The 22,925-nt window shown below is 45.2% G+C and overlaps 1 protein-coding gene across 9 annotated transcripts in view; it reads left to right on the top strand.

Moving 5' to 3' along the window:
* Positions 1–22,925, top strand: part of PDZD2 (PDZ domain containing 2) — a 472,210-nt gene that overhangs the window by 215,428 nt on the left and 233,857 nt on the right. The gene's annotated exons all lie outside the window — the stretch shown is intronic.

Raw genomic sequence — 22,925 nt, 5'->3', positions numbered from 1 at the left:
AAGCCTCAGGTTTTCTGATCTGATCCAGGTCGGGTGCAGACTGGAGCTGAATCCACAAATGTGGAGATTTAGCCACAGCCTCGGAGGCGCGGAGCGGCCACCTAAGCGTCTGCCCTTCTCGTCTCCCGGATCACTGGGGTGTGTTGTTTTTAAAGTGGGGGATTTGCGTGTTGAGAGACGGTTTGTGTTCCTCGGGAGGAGTAAGTGACTTGGAGCTGGTTTGTCAATGGCTGGACGGAAGGAGGCGCCCCGGCTGTGTGTGACGGGCAGGGAAGGGGTGCCCAGAGGGGACAGGTAATAGGGGGTTCCGGAGCCACGGCGGCTTCAGAACCTTGGGGGCTGTGCCGTTGAAGCCCCGGTAGGGGCGGGGGGCATGGCAGCAGCCCGGGAAATCTGTCATACTGTCCCCCATCCCTCGCTAGCAGCAGAATGACTGAGACGGAGCAAAGCTGCTTTCTCTACCCGCGGGAACTGTGGATGATTTCACAAGAGGTCGTGATGGCATTTGGAGACAGATCTTTGCCCCCAAATTACTAAACAGCCTGCTTGGACAACAGCCCCACCACTGATTCCCAAAATGTTTTGATTATAGGATCCACAAATCAAAGATATTTAAAGATGCAGGATGTTTGGAAAGAGAATGGCATTTTCTGTCCTGTAGCTCCTCTCTACTAGGTAGTTGATAAACACCAGAAGTGAAATGAAGTCAGTCTTGTCTCATGAGATGGAGGGAAAGAAGGCGGTAACTACAGCTGTCATCCTGGGAACCATGTCTGGGAGAAAAAGACTGTGAATGTAAACAGTAAACAAATGCTTTTCATAGAAATAGGCCAAGCTGAGTTTGATATCATAAGGGGATATAATAAACTCTAAATAATATAGACATATCTTTAAATACATACAAAATAATACTTTCAGAGTTTGCACTCTTACACTGTTTTGTAACTTTCAATTCAACTTCGCAGGTGAATTGCAAGGGCCTCATCTCGTCCCCAGCTGCTAATCTGGCCATTGAATACTAACCTGTAGGCCTCCGTGGCTCCTTTTGCTGAGATGTTAATGGAGTTGAGAGGATACGGGACCCACCCACAGTTAATCCAGGATCTTCAGTCAAACCCAAGGCTCCTGGGTGCAGCTGCGGGACTCACAGACAGGATGGCCTTTGGGGAAAGAGGCCTGTGTCAGGTCTTAAGGAAGAAAAAGAGTTCTCAGAGCGGGCCACAAACAAAAGAAACAAGAAAGGGAAAGTGATGGGGTTCGGAATCGAAGTGAGTTTAAGGCTTATCTGGGCCCTCACCCTCTCGGCGCCTGCATTGCTGGGTGTAATTGCCAGCCTCCCTCTTATCTAGAGTGAAGGAAAGATGGTCTAAGAGCAGCAAAGTCACCAAACTGCCTTTCTGCCTCCTCACGTCCCTAAATTTCCCAGCGGCGCACCTGGCACGTAGTAGCGCTTCCCTTGAGCCTCTGTTCCTGCTAATCTCTGTTACACTTAGGGATGGTGTCATTGAAGAGAATGGTGAGTCCATTGCACTGTTTCCTGGGACATCAAGGTCGCTTACCTGCTCTCCCCTTTTGCCTTCTTCATCGTCTTCTGTTTCCCAGAGGTTTGGCCAAGTGCTTGTTGCTCTGCCCTCCAGAGGGTGGGTGCTTCCTGATTTTACTGGATTTTCATTCCGGAATCAGACTTATAGCGTGAGCTTCCCTCCTTATCAAAACTATATATATATATATAAAACTTTAAAAAGTCAAATATGTCTACAAGGCTTATAACTAGGGACAGTACTCACTCACCTTACCCCTTACCAACTTCCAATTCTTTGTCTTTTCTAGAGGCGTGGTCTTGTTATGTTGCCCTGGCTGGTCTCAAACTCTTGGGCTGCCTCAGCAAACCTCCTGCCTCAGCCTCCCAAAGTGCTGGGATCATAGGCGTGAGTTACCACACTCAGCCTCAACTTCCACTTCTGTGCCCCAGAGACAACCATTTTCAACTCTTTGCACTTATTTCTAGTTAGCAAGTACATACTGCCCACTGGGTCCCTCCCTCATGAGAACTCTGTCCTCCTCCGCTTGCCGCTCTTGAGGCCAGTTGCACATCCATCATTGTGGGGCCTCCTCTCACTGTTATTATGAGAATTCATTTTGCTGATTTCTCATGTAGCATCCCGTGTGTTTTAGACCCCATGTCTTCCTTTTTCTTTACATTCTTTTGCTGGTAAAACACACCTTCCAGAAGTTCCTGAGAAAGAGGACATGGGAGGCAAGTTTTTTGAGATCCTCCAAGGTTGACATAGGTTGCATGGAGTAGGAACTCTAGGTTGGAAATCCCTTTCTCTCAGAAGTTAGAAAGCATTGCTTTTCTAGATTTCAGAATTGCCATTGAGATGTGTGGTGTCATTCTAAAGGCTTATGCTTTGAATGGATATCCCCTCCTGAAAGTTCTTAGGATTTCCTCATCATCCTCTAATATTCTCTCTGTTGTCATGAAGTTTCATTGTAAGACTTGGTGTGAGTCTTTTCCCATCCATTTTACTAGGCTTCCAGTGGGCGTTCTCCATCTAGAAACTCTGCCCTTCCATTCTGAACAGTTTGCTAGAGTTTTGTTGGTTTCGTGTGTGTGTATTTTTATTTTTATTTATTTATTTATTTTGGAGATGGAGTCTCGTTGTCACCCAGGCTGGAGTGCAGTGGTGCGATCTCAGCTCACTGCAACCCCTGTCTCCCGGGTTCAAGTGATTCTCCTGCCTCACACCCCGAGTAATTCAGACTACAGGCATGCACCACCACACCCAGCTAATTTTTGTATTTTTAGTAGAGACGGGATTTCACTGTGTTGGCTAGGCTGGTCTCGAACTCCTGAACTCAGGTGATCTGCCCACCTTGGCCTCCCACAGTGCTAGGATTACAGGTGTGAGCCACCGCACCTGGCCTTTTTTTGTGTGTTTTTAGTAGAGGCGGGGTTTCACCATTTTGGCCAGGCTGGTCTCGAACTCCTGACTTCAGGTGATCCGCCCATCTTGGCCTCCCAAAGTGCTGGGATTATAGGCATGAGCCACCGTGCCCAGCCAGTTTCCTAGAGTTTAAAAAAAAAAAAAAAATCCTTCCTTCTCCTCTGGAACACCCAATTAATTGGAAGGAGACCCGCATGGATTGACTCTCGAATTTTCTTACTTAAACCTCCTTTGCAAAAATTAGTACAGCTGTGATAGTGAAAGAGATGTGATCTGACTCCATCTTGCTTCTAACCTCCAGGTTGCCCTGATTCATTCCTGAGTGTAGGCCAAACTAACTTTGGGAGGAACTTAGTTTATAGTTTAACTTTGAAACAAAGATGATTACAGCCCTTTCCCAAAACAAATCTCCTTATTGCCTGGGGACCAGACTGCCTTTGTAGGACTAACAAATTAGCCATAAGATTTGCAGCTTGATAACATCACTATTGTAGAACCTAAGGTTGGCCTTTTGAGATGTCTTTTCAGGTTTTTGCATTTCTCTTTTCCTTCCTTCATCCCTCCCTTCCTCCCTTCCTCCCTTCCTCCCTTCCTCTTTATGAGATGGAGTCTCCCTCTGTTGCCCAGGCTGGAGTATAGTGGCATGATTTGAACTCACTGCAACCTCTGCCTCCCGGGTTCAAGTGATTCTTGTGCCTCAGCCTCCCAAGTAGCTGGGACCACAGGCATGCATCACCTTGCCCAGCTGATTTTTGTATCTTTAGTAGAGTCAGGGTTTCACCATGTTGCCCAGGCTGGCCTTGAACTCCTGACCTGAAGTGATCCGCCTCAGCCTCCCAAAGTGGTGGGATTACAGATGTGAGCCCCCGAGCCCAGCCAAGGTTTTTGCATTTCTGACAACTAGTGGCTTCACCTAGACCTGCCAAGTGGTCCTGTGGCCCCACCCAGAAGTGGACTCAGCATGAGGACCATTTTCCACACTCCTATGATTGAATCCCCAACCAATCAGCAGCACCCATTCCCTAGCCACTCCCTCCCCCAAACTATCCTTAAAAAAACATAGCCTTCAAATTTTCAGAGAGACTGATTTGAGTCATAAAACCCCATTCTCTTGTTCGGCTGGCTCTGTGTCAATTAAACCTTCTCTATTGCAATTCCCCTGTCTTGATAAATTGGCTCTATCTGGGCAGCAGGCAAAATGAACCTGTTGGGTGGTTACATTACCCTTTTTCTTATACTTTCTATCTCCTTTTAAAAAAAACATTTCTACTTCCTGGGAAATTTCCTCATTTTTGTCTTCCAACCCATATGTTCAGTTTTTATGTCTGTCATCATATTTGTAATTCCCAAGAAAGCCTTAAAAATATCTGAAATTTTCTTTTTATAACCTCCTGTTACTGTTTCTTGGATGAAAAGCTTCTCAATTCTCTGTAGATCTCAATTACAGCTTCTTTGAAGCATTTCTCTACTCCCTGCACTCTTTGTTTCCTCTGATTGCTAGTTTTTTGTTTGTTTGTTTGTTTGCTTTTGGTTTTTAATCACTTCCACATTAAAGGCTTTCTTCAAATGTCTGATGATCCTTGACTGATCACTCACTAAAAAGCTAACTGGAAGGTCTACATAGATGAAATATACCCAAGAATAGTTCCTTCTTACTAAGAAGGAGGCATAGAACAATGTCTCAGAATCTAGAACAATGCCTGGCACACACTAACCTTTCCATACATGTAATATTTGCTGAGTAACTGAATGACATACACTCTTGCTGGGGCCCCGGGTAGTTGCCAGTATTAAAAGCTCTCAGGTGATTGAAATCTGCGGCTAGCACAGAGGACCTCTGCTGTAGGATTAGCTCATTGGTGGTTTCATTGGAGGACTCACACCTGATAGTGGAAAGTCTTTGTTCTCTGGGGAAACTGGGTGAAGAGAAATCCCCTACACTGAGGGGAGTTGGTTGGCTGCAGTGTTCTGGGAACCAGATGAGAAGGAGACTTGAAGTCTAACTATTTGGTATGATGACTGTCCTATTCACCTGTTTTTTCGCCCCTGCCTCAGCTATACCTGGTGTCACTGAGTCCAGAGTTGCCGAGACACAGCAGAGCACACAGATTGCAGAATTTCAGCCTTCACTTGGTACCTAGGGCCAAGGTGATTTAGGGTCCCTTCCGCCTCAGTGCATGTTGCCCCCAGTTCCAGAGGCGTTCTAGGGCATAAATCCCAAACTGGCTTTCCATACTGCTGTGCTAGGTTTTCACTTTCTCCCACCTGCTAAGTTACCACTAGTTTGTCTACATTCCAGCTTCCAAAATTGTGTTGCAATCATTGTTTCTCCTGTTCTCTGTATCTTTGAGAGGCTAGCAATCCTCCCTTTACCCTCACTCATGTCAGACCATTGTGTTTACTGGCAAATGAGTCTCCCTGCCTGATGTCCCAACTTTGCCCCAGAACCCTCCTCTCAGTTTCTCCTTCTGTTGCAGGTGCCCACTCGGGGCCACATTTCAGGTAGGCTACATCGAACTTTCATCTCAGCAGTAGTCATTAAAAACCAGCTGCTGAAGAATGGTGGCTGTTGGTCATTCCTGTTGGCATGGTAGCGTCTTCTTCATTGGATCATTATGCTGCTGCTTCTGTACGGAGTATTTGGCAGAAGGCATTTCTGAACATACTTGATGCTATGACTTATCAGGGTTCTGTCTGTGTGGATAACTGTACAGCACGTTAACTTTGAAATATATTCATGTCCATTTCCTTCTTTGGCCCTCAGTAGCAGCCCATTGCGTGGTGGTGTGGTCAGGTGGACATGGAAGCATTGTTCTCTGAGATGATTAGCCCATTCAGGTCACATATCTCCATTCCATGCCCCAGAGACAAGCATAGGAAAGAGCTCGCTATCAAAGGCTAAGCAATAAAGAGTAAAGGAAAGTCTGTTGTGGAGTTTCTAGGGAAGGTATGCCCACTACCAAGAAAAAGACGCAAAATAGATGGCCCTTTTGCTTTCTCCCTGTGTTGCTGTGTAAACTGGCATAGGCATCTTGTCTCCAGCCTTAGGATGCAGCCACTGTGCAAGAGAGAGTAAGTAGCAGGTCCCAGAGAAGCACAGCTCAGAGCCCCACCCTTCCTCTGCACTTCCTGGCATGTGAGATGATTAATTTTCTCCCTGTTTAAGCCACTTTGAGTCAGGGTTTGATATCATTTGCTGCCAAAGTGATACAGGTGGAGATTTATTTATGCATCGCTTATCTCCAAAAAGAGTTGAGGCAGACCGTGGGCTCACTCAGATTTGAGCTGCCCAATTCCTCTTCTGATTCTCATTCTGATTCCAAGTAGAATTCCTCTCTACTCTATTTTCTAGGCAGATGAAAGTAATTTTATTCTTTCTTCCAACTTCAAAGGAAGGAATAACTATTGAGACATTTGGGGAAAAGGGGGAGTTCCTTGCTTTGGAGATTGCCGGCTGAACCCAGGGAGCAAACATCCTGGGCTGTCACTGAAGTGAGGACTGCTTTTAAATGACACAGCACTGAAGACACTTCGTGCTTCTGCTTGTGAAAAGCCAAGCACTAGTTTTCACTCCCTCCTAGGACTGTGGAGGCTGAAAGGTCTGCCTGCAGACTTGGTATGGTTTCTTCCGTCTTCCACCCTTTGTGCCTCCCAGACTTTGGGAAGTTTTGAAGATGAAACAAGCTCCGGAAGTGCTTGGTGGTGTCAGGAAGACCAGAATACAGGAGAAAGTACCCTGTTTGTTCCTGTATTTTCCGGCCTGACTCAAGTGGCAATGATGTACTCTATTTTTATGAATGGAAGGCCTTCAAAGCCTGTTCTATACTGTATAAATGTATGCCTTATACTATATAGTTCATCATTATATCCTGAACATCCTACACCATCTGTGATATACAATTGGTATTCAAACATTATTGTGAATGAACAACACAAGGATTGCTCATGTTAATAGACTCAATGGTTTTTTTTTGGGGTTTTTTTTTTTTTTTTTTGAGATGGAGTCTCGCTCTGTTGCCCAGGCTGGAGTGCAGTGGCACAATCTCAGCTCACCCCAACATCCACCCCAGGGTTCCAACGATTCTCCTGCCTCAGCCTCCCAAGTAGCTGAGACTACAGGTGTGCTCCACCACACCCGGCTAATTTTTTTATTTTTAGTAGAGACGGGTTTTGCCATGTTGGCCAGGCTGGTCTCAAACTCCTGACCTCAGATGATCCACCCGTCTCGGCCTCCCAAAATGCTGGAATTACAGGCGTGAGCCACCATGCCAGGCCCAGACTCATTAATTTTAATGGCAGCATATTTTCCCATTGAGTTGAAGGACCATAATTTGCACACCTATATCCCCAGGACTGGACATTTAAGTAGTATGGGCTAGAATATCTGAGACATGCGGTCATTAATTGGGAGACAACCATGACACCTTTTTTTTCTTTTTCTTTTTTTTTTTTTTTGAGAAGGAGTTTCACTCTGATCCCCAGGCTGGAGTGCAGTAGTGCAATCTTGGCTCACCGCAACCTCTGCCTCCCGGGTTCAAGCAATTCTCCTACCTCAGCCTCCATAGTAGCTGGGATTATAGGCATGTGCCACCAGACCCAGCTAATTTTTATATTTTTTTTCCGAGACGGAGTGTTGCTCTTTTGCCCAGGCTGGAGTGCAGTGGCCTGATCTCGGCTCATTGCAACCTCTGCCTCCCTGGTTCAGTGATTCTTCTGCCTCAGCCTCCTGAGTAGCTGGGATTACAGGCACGCGCCGCTATGCCCAGCTAATTTTTTTTTTTTTTTTTTTGATAGAGACAGGGTTTCACCATGTTGGCCAGGCTGGTCTCAAACTCCTGAGCTTGTGATCTGCCCGCCTCGGCCTCCCAAGGCGTGGCAATCCCACGCCTGCTGGGATTATAGGCGTGAGCCATGGCGCCCAGCCAATTTTGATTTTTATTTTTTAGTAGAGACGGAGTTTCACCATGTTGGTCAGGCCGGTCTCGAACTCCTGACTGCACGTGATTCTGCCTGCCTCGACCTCCCAAAGTGCTGGGCTTACAGCCATGAGCCACTGCGCCCGGCCATGAGGCCTTTTTTTGACTGTTCTGTTTCTTCTCCATCTTCCTGACCCCCTAACCTTCTGAGAGGCCCTAATCATCCCAGTTCCAGATTGCCATTGACAGCAGCCGAACTCAGCACAAAAGTAGATTGGCATTTTGGAAGCACTGATATTTTTGTAGCTTTTCCCAGGGGTTCCTGTTAAGCATTAGTTGGCAGGGAATTGCCACTTGAAATGTGCATCCCTGAAGTGGTGCCTGCCTAGCGTGGTTTTCCAGGTGGTTTCTTCTCACATATCTTATTACACTTTTGAATCTAGAGATTATATACCTGTCTCTTTGATTTGTTAGGACTTTCTGCTGACCTCTGAGATGCTTGTTTTAATTGCCAACTGATAGAAAATGTAAGTGGGAAAATGCATTAGGGTGCAAAGTTTGGAGTTGGTTTTATCTCTGGAAATTGGTGAGCTTGTGGGGATAGGGGATGAAGGAAAACTGTTAGAGACAATTTTGTCTGGTTAGTGGGCTGTTGTCTTAACAGTTTCACTTGTCAGTCCCTCTGTAAGTATACCATTCCTTAGACAATATAAGCATTCCGTGGAAGTTTACACATAAAGAAATTTCTGTTTTTGTAACTTACATCTGAGATATGCTAGAAGACCTTGATGTTTCCATTTAGATTAATCCTATGGTGAAGACCTTTTGTAGAACAAATAATTTTTTAAAAAAAGTCAAAAGACATTTGTCCCAAATACATAACAGATATATATATGCATGTGAGCGTAACTTACAGTTGTGTATGTGTTGTCATTTCTTCCCCCGCCCCCAATTCATTCTCTTTCTTCCTCTGTACTAAGAGGATTGTGTCTGTGAACTGCAGCAGCTGGACTCCTTGCTTTTTGTGTTTCTGGTTGGGTTCAGCCAATGGGAGGCACTGGCAGGGGATCAGAGGAGGAGGAAAGAGCATCTGGGTATTTATCTCCCTAGCAGTCCCCCTAACCTTGCTGGGCTTCTGACGACGGCTGATTTCTTCTAAGCGCTTGAGGCACTTTCCTAGCTCCAGCTCCTGCATAGTCTGATAATGCTGCTTCCTTCCCATGCTCTTCAGACCTAGAGGTCCTAGCAGTTTCCCTTCTGTTGTTGCTAGCCCCAGGGTGCTGCACTCTGCCTGTCTCCAGTCTGCACCTCTGTAAACAGTCCCTGCCTAAAACAGTCTCCAGCGAAACCTTTTTTAGTGTGCCTTCTGTTTCCTGCTGGACTCTGACTGATAGTCTATGTCCATTTCTTTCTCATATATAATCTTAATTGTCATGCTTGGCTCTAAAATGCCAGTTACGTTTACTACATCTGAATTTGAATTGCATCCTTTTTTTTTTTTTGGAGACGGAGTTTCGCTCTTGTCGCCCAGGCTGGAGTGCAATGGCACAATCTCAGCTCACTGCAACCTCTGCCTCCCAGGTTCAAGTGATTCTCCTGCATCAGCCTCCCGAGTAGCTGGGATTACAGGCATGAACCACCACGCCTGGCTAATTTTTGTATTAGTAGACACAGGGTTTCACCATATTGGCCAGGCTGGTCTCAAACTCCTGACCTCAGGTGATCTCACCTCAGACTACCAAAGTGCTGGGATTATAGGCATGAGCCACAGTGCCCAGTCGAATTGTATCTTGTGTGAGATTTGTCATTTTTTTTTTTTTTTTTTTTAGACGGAGTCTCGCTCTGTCGCCCAGGCTAGAGTGCAGTGGCGTAATCTCGGCTCACTTCAAGCTCCGCCTCCTGGGTTCATGCTGTTCTCCTGCCTCAGCCTCCCGAGTAGCTGGGACTACAGGCGCCCGCCACCACGCCTGGCTAATTTTTGTATGTTTAGTAGAGACGGGGTTTCACCTTGTTAGCCAGGATGGTCTCGATCTCCTGACCTCATGATCCGCCCGCCTCAGCTTCCCAAAGTTCTGGGATTACAGGCGTGAACCACCGCGCCCAGCTGAGATTTGTCATCTTATTCTTGTGTCTATTCTGTCCTTTTCCAATAGATTATGAGTCCTGGGGGAGGAGGAAAATGATTCAGCCTTCTCCCTCCAATGTCTTACACTGTTTAACATAGAGGTTACAACAATTGGCAACTCTTTTTTGTTGTTGTTTTTGTTTTGTTTTGTTTTTGGCTTTTTTTGAGACAAGGTCTTGCTCTTTCTCCCAGGCTGGTGTGCAGTGGCGCCATCACAGCTCACTGCAGCCTCGACCTCTCAGGCCCAAGTGATCCTGCCACCTGAACCTCCCAAGTAGTTGGGACCACAGGTGTACACCACCTCACCCAGCTCATTTTTATTTTTTTGTAGAGATGGGGTCTCCCTGTGTTGCCCAGGCTGGTCGTGAACTCCTAGGCTCAAACAATCCTCCTGCCTCAGGTTCCCAAAGTGCTGGGATTACAGGTGTTAGCCTGTAATCTGTGTCTACTGGCAACTTTTTTTTTTGAGATGGAGTCTTGCTCTGTGGCCCAGGCTGGAGTTCAGTGGCGCAATCTCGTCTCACTGCAAGCTCCGCCTCCCGGGTGCCCCATTCTCCTGCCTCAGCCTCCCAAATAGCTGAGATTACAGGCGCCCACCACCACGCCCGGCTAATTTTTTGTATTTTTAGTAGAGGCTGGGTTTCACCGTGTTAGCCAGGATGGTCTCGATCTCCTGACCTCGTGATCTGCCCGCCTCGCCCTCCCAAAATGCTGGGATTACAGGCGTGAGCCACCGCACCTGCCCTTTTTTTTTTTTTAATCCCCTGGGTTTACCAGGTTGGCAACTCTTGTTTTTGTTTTTGTCTTGTTTTGTTCTTGATTTTGGTTTTTTTTGAGATAGGGTCTCACTGTTGCCCAGGCTGGAGTACAGTGGCACAATGAGAGCTCACTGCAACCTCCGCCTCTCTGGCTCAAGCAGTTCTCCCACCTCAGCCTCACGAGCTGGGACTGCAGGCGGGGGCCGTCACACCTGGCTAATTTTTGTCTTTTTTATGAAGATGGGGTTTTGCCATGTTGTCCAGGCTTGTCTCGAACTCCTGAACTCAAGCAGTCGGCCTGCCTCGGCCTCTGAAATTGTTGGGATTACAGGCATGAGCCACCGCACCCAGCCTCAGGATGGCAACTCTTGAAGTAGAATAATAACATACATATCAAAGCCCTGTGTGTGTTTCCTGTTAGTGCTGTTGGCAGTGCCTTCCAGTAGTGCTGCAGCTGAGCTCAGACTCTTAATTCCTGCTGTCGGCCCGGGCATCTGAGGGCAGAGAGAGGGTGGGTATGACCCCCTGCAGAAGGTGGTGATGGCGTCTGGGAGGATTCGTGCCCTCACAGCTGCTTAGGAGCCTCCCCGACGATACTCTGCCACCACCCTTAAAGGCATCATACCACAAGTGTGCAAATTATTTTTTTAAAAAGAAGAGAAAGGGAAGACAGAAAGCTGCTGACCCTGCCAGCTGACCTCATGTTGGCCATGCTGTCCTGTGGGAGAGGCACCTGTTTCTGTTGCTGTGTTCTTGGGACCCAACGTTTTGGATTCTAGTCTGTATGCGGGTATCATATCTGTGACTGTTAGTGAATTTTCATAACTTTGATTTGTGTCCTTATCAGTGTCAGTTCATTCGTGCAGTAAGCAATTACTGAGTGCCAGTTACAGGCAACACACTGCTAGCAATTAGCTGTCATGTTTTTCAGAGTCAGGGGTTCCTTAAGGAACTGAAATAATAGAATTTTCTAGCTAGAAGGGATCTCAGAGCATGTCTAATCCAGCTTCATCCTTCGAAGGTGAAGTTCAGCCCAAAAGGTTCAGGGCTTTGTCTGGAGCACAGTAAATGCCGTGGATGGTAGCAGACCTCCATGCCTTGACTCTGCCTGGAGTTCTTTCCTCATTTTGCTCTGGTTACACCACCTGGTCATTTCCTGGGTGCTTTCTGGTGCAACTAACCTCCACCAGGTATCCTTTAAAAAGCTTCTTTGCTGCTCTTTATTGCTTCCCTCTGGCTGCAAATGCAAACCAGAAAGTCATGCTCTTGAGCTCATAAAAAAACCTAATGGGATGCAGACAGCAGATTCCAACCTAGACTTCAGCGCAGCCCCAGTGTATACAGTTGGGGGCTATCCAGACCAGCCCACTGCTGCTCTGGAGCATCTCTCCACCTTTAAACTTCAGAGCAGCATTTTATGTGGGTATATGAGGTGCTGGGGTTGGGCTGGGTGAGTTAGTTATAAGTTGTGTGGTTTTTGGAGCCAGAGCCTCAGCCTCATCTGCAGAAGAAGTGGTTTCCTTCAGGCCAGGTGAGGGCTGCTGGCAGAGCCTTTCTCTGGGAGGCCTTTGCTGCTACACGGAGATCGGTGCTGCTTCTGGTTTGGCCCTTCACGGGTCTATATTTAGTTCAAGGACCAGGGTATCAGGTGTCCCCTACAAAATCAAAATATTTTGGCTCCACTAAATCTACAGCTTCAAGTTGGATTCAGATGGACAAGAAAAAGCCTTTCCTTAATGAAGAGACGCAAAGCAAATTAGACTGCCTGAGAGCAAGCCGAGGTCTGTGTGTGATGAGGTGAATCCTAGTTACTGAGTGTTCCGCCCTCCACGTGTTATATTCTTCTACATATGTGTGTCAGCCAGAGTCCTGAAAAATCCTTACCCGTAACTGTCAGACATAGGTTCAGGAAGATTAGGGAAAGGAAGGCAGCAGGTGTGGGGTGGGGCGGGGAGGGGCGGGGCGGGGCAGGGCAGAGCAGGGCAGGGGGAGCTGGTGACCTTTACTGAGTGCCTGCTATTTGTCAGGATTTGTGCTAGGAGTTTTAACTGGGGGATCTCACACCTAGATAACTAAGGGTTATCATTTTGCAGATCTGGGCCTGAGGCTCAGAAGGGCCTTGACATACCCTGTGTTGCATAGGTAAGTGGTATGTCACATGGTCACCTCTGTCCGACCCCACACACAAACCATCTCAGTGAAGGAATATTGTTCTAAAAGCAGCTGTTGGCCGGGCGCGGTGGCTCACGCCTGTAATCCTAGCACTTTGGGAGGCTGAGGTGGGTGGATCACGAGGGTCAGCAGTTCAAGGCCAGCCTGGCCAACATGGTGAAACCCTGTCTCTACTAAAACTACAAAAATTAGCTGGGTGTGCTGGCGTGTGCCTTTAATCTCAGCTACTCAGGAGGCTGAGGCAGGAGAATCGCTTGGGCCTGGGAGGTGGAGGTTGCAGTGAGCCAAGATCGCGCCACCTGCACTCCAGCCTGGACGACAGAGCGAGACTCCATCTCAAAATAAATAAATAAATGCAGCTGTCCCGCGTGAGTTTGGGAAAAGCTAGTTAGCATACCTGCCTTGCTTTTCTCAACAATAAAGCAAGGATAAAGTTTGTCACTCCCTCATAGGTTCATGGTGAGGATGGAGTGGGTGAGGGACTGCGCGTAGTGTTCATTACTATGCCGACCGTGGATGCCCTTGATAAAACTTAACTCCTGGGCCCCTTGTGCTGGGTTTGCTGCTGCTGCTTTTTCTAATGGGTTTTGTCACTTTGGAGCCAATTGTTAACATTCTTGAATTACTTTGCTCATTCATAAAATGAGGCTTGCGTTAAAGGTGAGTTTTTTTTGTTTGTTTTTGAGACAGAGTCTTGCTCTTTCACCCAGGCTGGAGTGCAATGGCACGATGTCAGCTCACTGGAACCACCGCCTCCCGGGTTCAAGCAGATTTTCCTGCCTCAGCCTCCAGAGTAGCTGGAACTACAGGCGTGCGCCACCACTCCTGGCTAATTTTTTTATTTTTAGCAGAGATGAGGCTTTGCCATGTTGCACAGGCTGGTCTTGAACTCCTGGCCTCAAATGATCTGCCTGCTTCGGCCTCCCAAAGTTCTGGGATTACAGACATGAGCCACCATACCCAGCCAAAGGTCAGTTTTCTTAATGGAGAAAATCCCAAAGAGAAAGAGGCAAATCCCCATCTTTCATGTTGTAACTATCAAAGTTCCAGACATGCTTTGTCTGTATCTTCCTTCAGGACAAATCCATTTACTTCTACTGGTGAGAGGCTGGACTTGGTCAGCTGTGCAGGAGGAACCTGTGCTGTCTGTAGGTAAATTCCAGCCACCCTCCTCAGCCCTCACCGCTTGGGCTTCCTCTTCTTCCTGACTCACTGTCCCTGTGACGTATATTCATCAGCACAGTCCATCTCTTTTTTTCTGCCTCCCCCACCCCTTGGAACAGAAATGTATTGGCTGCATACAAAAATTAGCCGGGCATGGTGGCAGGCGCCTGTAGTCCCAGCTACTTGGGAGGCTGAGGCAGGAGAATGGCCGTGAACCTGGGAGGCGGAGGTTGCAGTGAGCCAAGATCGCGCCACTGCACTCCAGCCTGGGCGACAGAGCGAGACTCTGTCTCAAAAGAAAAAAAAAAACAAAAGAAAAAAGAAATGTATTGACTGCGATGAGCACCTTTTATAGCTTGGAATATTGTCCATTGTCCTTTCCACTTCAGTCACTGAAATAGGTAGTGACGGGGACTCCCTTGAAGATCCCAAGGTATTACGCCTTTCTTCAGGATGTTCCAGAAAATTCTCCGTCTCTTACAGCCCTCTCTGGCTCTTGTTGCTATTGGCAGTGCCTTCTAGCAGTGCTGCAGCCGAGCTCACAGTCTTAATTCCTGCTGTCGGCTCTGGCATCTGAGGGCAGAGAGAGGGGTGGGTCTGACCCCTTGTAGAAGGTGGTGATGGCATCTGGGAGGATTCGTGCCCTCACAGCTGCTCAGGAGCCTCCCCGGCGATACTCTCCCACCACCCTTAAAGGCATCATACCACAAGTGTGCAAATTATTTTTTAAAAAAGAAGAGAAAGGGAAGACAGAAAGCCACTAACCCTGCCAGCTGACCTCATCATGTTGGCCATGCTGTCCTGTGGGAGAGGCACCTGTTTCTGTGTTCTTGTGACCCAACACTTTGGATTCCTCCGGAGTCCCCTAGCTCTAGCTTGGGGAATTCTACTCAGGACTTAGTACCATACCGTCTGAGCCACCTGCTGAGGGAAAAGGGCATTTGAGAGAAAATGTGGAAAATAAGTTATATAGCTTACTACATATGCCCACATATAAGGTGGAGAGTCCACCCCGGCCCCTGCAAAAAGTTATCAGAAATGAGACAGTTGCCTTATATTTAAGTCTCTATAAATTCTCTCACACTGTGGGAGCGTCTTACAATTATTTTATTTTGAACGAAGTATTATTTAGAGAACACACATTACCTTGAAATGACCTCAGTCAGTGCTGGTTTGGATGCTTTAGAGGTCAGCTAAGGAAATCATATTTTTAAAAAGGAAGAGGGTGGTTTTAAAAATCTAGTAATATCCCAGAGCATCTGACCTCACAGTAGCAAGTGTCAGGTTTCTTTGTAAACAAGCCTTTTTTAAAGATCATTTTAAAATGGAACAAGTTGGCCAGGCATGGTGGCTCACGCGTATAATCCCAGCACTTTGGGAGGGCGAGGTGGGTGGATCACCTGAGGTCAGGAGTTCGAGACCAGCCTGGCCAACATGGTGAAACCCCCATTTCTACTAAAAATACAAAAATTAGCCGGGCATGGTGGTGGGCACCTGTAATCCCAGCTACTCAGGAGGCTGAGGCAGGAGAATTGCTTGAACCCAGGAGGTGGAGGTTGCAGTGAGTGGAAATCACACCACTGCACTCCAGCCTGTGCGACAGATCGAGACTCTGTCTCAAAAAAAAAAAAAAAAAAAAAAAGGAACAAGTTAAGAACCTTATTCAAATAACTTAGATCAAAGTGAAGAAGATATGTTCTGGAAAACTCAAAATGTAGCTGTAATCACAGGAAGTGGTGTAAAAATGCCAATGCCACTGTAGACTTTAAATAAATGTTTTCTTAAAGTGTGAGAGCGAGAGTTGGGAAGAAACCAGAAATCTTTCTAAGTTAGCATTAATTTATATAATGTTTACATATTCATGTATATAATATACAAGTGTATATGCGTTACTCTTAATACCTTAGATCTTAAGTGTATCATATTTTAATATTGTAAATGGGATATTTGCATCTAATAATATAGATTCTTTCATTTACATTTATCTAATCAAATTGCCCCCAAAACGTTTTCAGCTGTCACCTAATTGGGATAGTAGAGGATCACCTGTATTTGGAATAGCCTTTTGATCTAATGGAGAAGTCTTTAATTCACCCCAATTTTATAGAAAGTGCATGTCAAGAAGTATTTTAATAATATATATTGTCATCTTGAATCATTGCTTCCATACCTTCATTCTCGTTTCTTGCTTGAGCTTTTTTTGTTGTTGAGACAGTCTCGCTCTGTCATCCAGGCTGGAGAGCGGTGACATGATCTCGGCTCAGTGCAACGTCCGCCTCCTGGGTCAAGTGATTCTCCTGCCTCAGCCTCCTGAGTAGCTGGGATTACAGGCGTGTGCCACCATGCCCGGCTAATTTTTGTATTTTTAGTAGACTGGGTTTCGCCATGTTGGCCAGGCTGGTCTTGAACTCCTGACCTCAAGTGATCCACCTGCCTCAGCCTCCCAAAGTGCTGGGATTACAGGCGTGAGCCACTGTGCCTGGCCCGTACTTGAGCTTTCATGATTTGCAACAGTCAAGCCAAAATAAAATGAACATAAATACAGGTTTTTTTGTTTGTATTTGTTTTTGTTTTTGTTTTGAATCAGAGTCTTGCTCTGTCACCCAGGCTGGAGTGCAGTGGTGCGAACACAGCTCATGGCAGCCTCAACCTCCTGGGCTCAAGTTATCAACCCTCCTCGGTCTCCTAAAGTGTTGGGATTACAGGTGTGAGCCACCATGCCCGGCTAAAAAAGCAGAATATTAAAATGACTCAAATATATTTTCTTTGAAATCAAGGGATCTACACTAGGAAAAGGGGTACCAACTTATCTTTGGGAGTCACTTCATATCAGGGCATGTGTGGTATTTGGAGTTGTGTTGAGCAGATTAAGGTGAGTGGTGTGTGTGTGTGTGTGTGTGTGTGTGTGTGTGTGTGTGTGTGTGTAAGCAGCCCACCTGAGGCTGCTGACAACTTGTGGGCAAAGCAGAGAGCCCAGCCATAGAAGGTGGTAGGGCAGTCTAGAGAGTGCTCCATCTCAGGGTCGGTCAACTTGAGGTTTTGGTGAAACAAACACGGAGAATTTCCCTGGGGAAAAATCATGGGTACAGGAAGGACACAGGTCACTTCTCTAGCTCTTCTTCATCTGCCTCCATGGGAGTGTGGACATGCATTCCCTAGAAAGCATCTTGCCAATAAGTAGTCACAGGCAGACAGGGAGATTGCCACTAGGAAACACACATCCAACAAGAGGCCACCTGGCTGAAGAAGTTTATCTTTTCATGAGATACACTTTCCTTGAAAACAAACACAATATATGTTTAGACCCACTGAGTCTATGTTAACTGGCCTGTCATTGCTCCTTCCTCCCCCAAGGCAGGCTTTTCTGCCCTTTTCATTGTTACGAACATTGTATTTATTGTAGCCATTTAGTTGTGGAGAAACCATGGCTGCCCCCAAACTTGAAACATCGGCATATTAGTCAGGGTTCTACAGAGAAACAGAACTGAGAGGATATATATGCACACACATACATACATATATCTACATACGTGTGTGTATGAGTGTGTGTGTACAGTCATGCACTGAATAATAACGTTTCAGTAACCAGTGGATTGCATATACGATGGTGGTCCCATATGACTATAATGGAACATATACAAAAAAACCTGCTAATGGCACTTGATATTGGCGTTGCAGGACTAGTAGGGGAGATGATTGATAGTAATGGTGCCGAGACATTTGGTTTTCCATATGAAAAAATATATAAATAATCTAGTTTTGTGTAAGTACACTGCGTGATTTTTACACAATGACAATCACCTGACAACACATTTCTCAGAACATATCCCTATCATTAAGCAAAGCATGACTACATATGTATATATGTGTGTACATATATATATGTATATAGAGAGATCCTGAGAGCAATTGAGATTTAAGAAATTTGGTCACATATCCTAGCACTTTGGGAGACTGAGGCAGGAGAATTGCTTGAGCCAGGAGTTTGAGAACCAGCCTGGGCAACATAATGAGACCCCATCTCTACAAAAAATTTAAAAATTAGCTGGGCATGGTAGCATGTGCCTGTAGTCGCAGCTGCTCAGGAGGCTGAGGTAGGAGGATTACCTGAGCCCAGGAGGTGAAGGCTGCCGTGAGTCATGATAGAGCCACTGCTGTACTCCAGTTTGGGTGACAGAGTGAAGCCTTGTCTCACCAAAAGAAAAAAAAAAAATTGGTTCACAGCTCACATGATTGTGGAGGATGACAAGTCCCAAATCTGCAGGGCCAGCTAGAAGATTGAAAATTCTTTTCATTCATTCATTTATTTATTTATTTAATAGAGCCAGGGTCTTGCTATGTTGCCCAGGCTGGTTTCAAATTCCTGGGCTCAAAGCGATCCGCCTGCCTTGGCCTCCCAAAGTGCTGGGATTACAGGCATGAGCCACTGCACCCGGCCAGAAATTCTGATAAGAGCTGACATTGCAGTCTTGAGTCTTTTTTTTTTTTTTTTTTTTTTTTTGACAGAGTTCCGCTCTTGTTGCCCAGGCTGGAGTGCAATGGTGTGATCTCGGCTCACGGCAACCTCCACCTCCCAGTTTCAAGCCATTCTCCTGCCTTAGCCTCCTGAGTAGCTGGGAGTACAGGCATGCATCACCATGCCCAGCTAATTTTGTATTTTTAGTAGAGATGGGGTTTCTCTGTGTTGGTCAGACTGGTTGAACTCCTAACCTCAGGTGACCCGCCCACTTTGGCCTTCCAAAGTGCTGGGATTACAGGCGTGAGCCACTGTGCCTGGGCGCAGTCTTGAGTCTTAATTGGGTGCAGGCCAGGCAGGCTGGATACTCAGGCAGGGTTTCTACATGGTAGTCTTGAGGGGACAATTCCATCTGCTTCAAGAAACCTCAATCTTTTCTGTTAAGGTCTTCAGCTAATTGGATGAAGCCCACTCACATTATGGACTCAGAGTTTACTGGTTTAAATATTAATCACTGCTAAAAAATACCTTCACAGTGACATCTAGATTGCTGCTTGACCAAACAACTTGGGCACTATAGCCTGGCCACATTGGCACATAAAACTCAATCATCACAGGTGAGATCAGTAACCATTTATTTGTCTGCCCTGTTTGTGTTACATGTTTTGAAGCAAGGATGGGATTATAAATAAAATACTGAATTGATAAGTCGATGAAGAAATACTAGATTTAACATATGCATTTTTAGAATTCTTTTCAAAACTTAAAAGAGAAAATGCGGCCAGGTGTAGTGGCTCACACCTGTAATCCCAGCACTTTGGGAGGCCAGGGCAGGTGGATCACCTGAGGTTGGAAGTTCAAGACCAGCCTGGCCAACATGGTGAAACCCCATCTCTACTAAAAATAAAAAAATTAGTCGGGTGTGGTGGCACATGCCTGTAGTCCCAGCTACTTGGAAGGCTGAGGCAGGAGAATTGCTTGAACCAAGAAGGCAGAGGTTGCAGTGAGCTGAGATCGTGCCACTACACTCCAGTCTGGGCAGCAGAACACGACTCTATCTTTAAAAAAAAAAAAAAAAAAAAAGATAAAATGCAAAACGGAATCTAGCAAACATCTATATGTCTGCCACTCAGATTTGATGGTCATGAATATTTTGCCATATTTGCTTTTAGTCTTTGTTTAAACAACAACAACAACAACAAAATTATAACAGAAGTCCCCTTTAACCCTGGGAAACCCCAGCTCCATTCCATTCCAGTTTAGTGCATATCTTTCCAGTCTAAGTTTTGATGTTTAAATGCTATGTACTGTTTATAGATAAGCATGTGCATTTTTATGTGTATTTTAGTTGACATAAATAGTATTAATGTATCACGTCTTGCTTTTTATGCTGCTTATTTTTTCCTTTTGAGATCTGGCCATGTCCATGGAGTCATTCATTTTAACTGCCTTTGCTGTTTTGTTTTAAGAAAATTCTCTACATCCTCTATATCTTTCTTCCAGTAATTTTTCATATTTAGGGCTTTTTTGGCTTTCATGTGGAAAATATATAATTAGATCTTCCCTCTGAAGGGAAAAACAAATTTAAGATGAATTAAAAATATATTTCAAGGCCAGGCATGGTGGCTTATGCCTGTAATCCCAGCACTTTGGGAGGCCGAGGCAGACTGATCACTTGAGGCCAGGATTTCGAGACCAGCCTGGCCAACATGGCAAAACCCTGTCTCTACTAAAAATACAAAAAAATTAGCTGGGCGTGGTCGCTCATGCCTGTAATCCTGGCTACTTAGGAGGCTGAGATGGGAGAATTGCTTGAACCTGGGAGGTGGAGGTTGTAGTGAGCCGAGATCACACCACTGCACTCCAGCCTAGGTGACAGAGTGAGACCCTGTTCAAAATATATATATATATTTTAAATATATGCTTAAATATATATATAAATTTAATATATATTTAAAATATAAGCATATAAATTTAATATATATTTAAATATAGTCTATTTGGGATTATATATATACACACACCCCAAAACAATTAAAAATCCAGTGCAGTGATTAACATGGTCTTGCCTCACATATATAGTCCCTAAAAATATATAGGTCAGTGTTACGGTTCTTTATTCTCTTCTGATAATTTGTCTGTTCCTGCATCAGTGTTATGCTAATTACTATAGTTATCTAATGTGTTTTAATATTTGATAGAATGAGTCCATCCTTTCATACTCCTTTTTCACAGTTGTCTTATTCTCAGTTCTTCCCATATAAACATTAAAATATTTTTCAAGTTTCCTAAAAATTCTTGTTGAGAGACTTACTGGAATTTCACTGAAGTTATTAATTGGGAAATATTGATATCTTTAAAATGTTGTCTTCTCTTCTCCATAAATAAGGTTTATCACCTCATTAATCCAAATATTCTTTTGTATCCTTCAATAAAGTTTTATGATTTCTTATTAAAGTTTCTTTTAGACTTGTGTCTATGTACTTTCTAGTTTTGGTTACTATACCAGCCAGTGTTTTTTCTTAGTATTGCATTCTCTATTTGGTTATTGCTAGTGTAAAGGAATGCTCTTGATTTTTGAATTTGAATTTTTTTTCTTTTTTTTTTTTTAAAGACGGTCTCACTCTGTTGCCCAGGCTGGAGTGCCGTGGTGTGATTTCAGCTCATTGCAACCTCTGCCTCTTGGGTTCAAGCGACTCTCCTGCCTCAGCCTCCCAAGTACCTGGTGTTATAGGTGCATGCCCTCATGCCTGGCTAATTTTTGTGTTTTTAGTAGAGACAGGATTTCACCATGTTGGTCAGGCTGGTCTCAAACTCCTGACTTCAAGTGATCCACCCACCTCGGCTTCCCCAGTGCTGAGATTACAGGCGTGAGCCACCGTACCTGGCCTGAATTTGGGTTTTTGTTTCCAGTGATCTTGCAGCATCCTCCTATTCTAATTGTTTGGAGGTTGGTCTTGATAATTAAATGTAATCAACTGTCTGCAGGTCTTCAATACTATTTCGAAATATAAACTCTGTAATTACAATGTCATCCACAATTACGTAAATTTCCCTGAGTATAATATAACACAGGGCATTGACTCTGGAGTCAGGCTATGTGCCAAGCGACATAAAGATGAAAGCAATGGAGCCCCAGTTCTGGGTGGTGAGCAGGTATGGCCTCAAATTCACTCCTTAAAAAATTTCAGTGTCTGTGCAGCTTTTCAAACCACTGGGTTCTGAGACTGCCCAGGTTCTAGCATTTTCACATTTGCATGCCTTGGAAACTATCTGTGCCTCAGGTTTATCTATAAAATGGGGATATTAAAATATCTACTCATGGGAGGTTGTGATGATTCAATGAGTTACTGCATGTGTCCTGCCTGGTTTAAGCTGCTGATAAATGATGATTGTTACTCTATAATAGCATTACTGCATTTTAAAATTTCAGCTGTGTTAAACCTTCTGAGTAGCATAGGATTATTAACAGTTTAGATTCATTAGTACTTTATCAGAAAGTTGTTTTTTTGTTTGTTTGTTTGTTTGTTTTGAGATGGGTTCTCTCTCTGTCACCCAGGCTGGAGTGCAGCGGTGCAATCTCGGCTTACTGCAACCTTGGACTCTCGGGCTCAAGCGATTCTCCCACTTCAGCCTCCCAAGTAGCTGGGACCACAGGTGCATACCACCACGCTGAGCTAATATTTTTTGGATTTTTGGTAGAGATGGGATCTTGCTGCATTGCCCAGGCTGGACTTGAACTCCTGAGCTCAAGTTATCTGTCTCCCTCGGCCTCTCAAAGTGATAGGATTACAGGAATGAGACACCATGCCTGGCCCAGAAATTCAGTCTTTTCTCTTTCATAATTTGTTTTAAAATGCTGTACTTTGTTCATTGTCATATCACTTCTGGTAAGGTCATGCCTGGTATCCCTAATGCGGGTCAAAAGGAAAATTGCTTCACAGAAATTTGCTTGAGAAACTTTGCTGAAAGGTCTATTTATTTATTTATTTATTTATTTTGAGACAGAGTTTTGCTCTTTTTGCCCAGGCTGAAATGCAGTGGCATGATCTTGGCTCACTGCAACCTCTCCCTCCAGGGTTCAAGTGATTATCCTACCTCACCCTCCTGAGCAGCTGGGATTACAGGTGCACACCATCGCACCCGGCTAATTTTGTATTTTTAGTAGAGATGGGGTTTCACCATATTGGCCAGGCTGGTCTCGAACTGCTGACTTCAGGTGATCCACCCACCTTGGCCTCCCAAAGTGCTGGGATTACAGGCGTGAGCCACCACGCCTGGACTATTTTTGTTTATGAAGGTATCTTACAACTCTGTATTAATTAGGTCTAGTCCTAGTATTTTCATAGAGTGATAAATCAGAATGCAGAGATTTGAAGTGGTTTG

This window comes from Pan troglodytes, chromosome 4 (genome assembly GCF_028858775.2).
Source record: "Pan troglodytes isolate AG18354 chromosome 4, NHGRI_mPanTro3-v2.0_pri, whole genome shotgun sequence".
Lineage (NCBI taxonomy): Eukaryota > Metazoa > Chordata > Mammalia > Primates > Hominidae > Pan > Pan troglodytes.
Note: the sequence above shows the minus strand (reverse complement) of the source record. Positions and strands in the feature narration are given on the sequence as shown.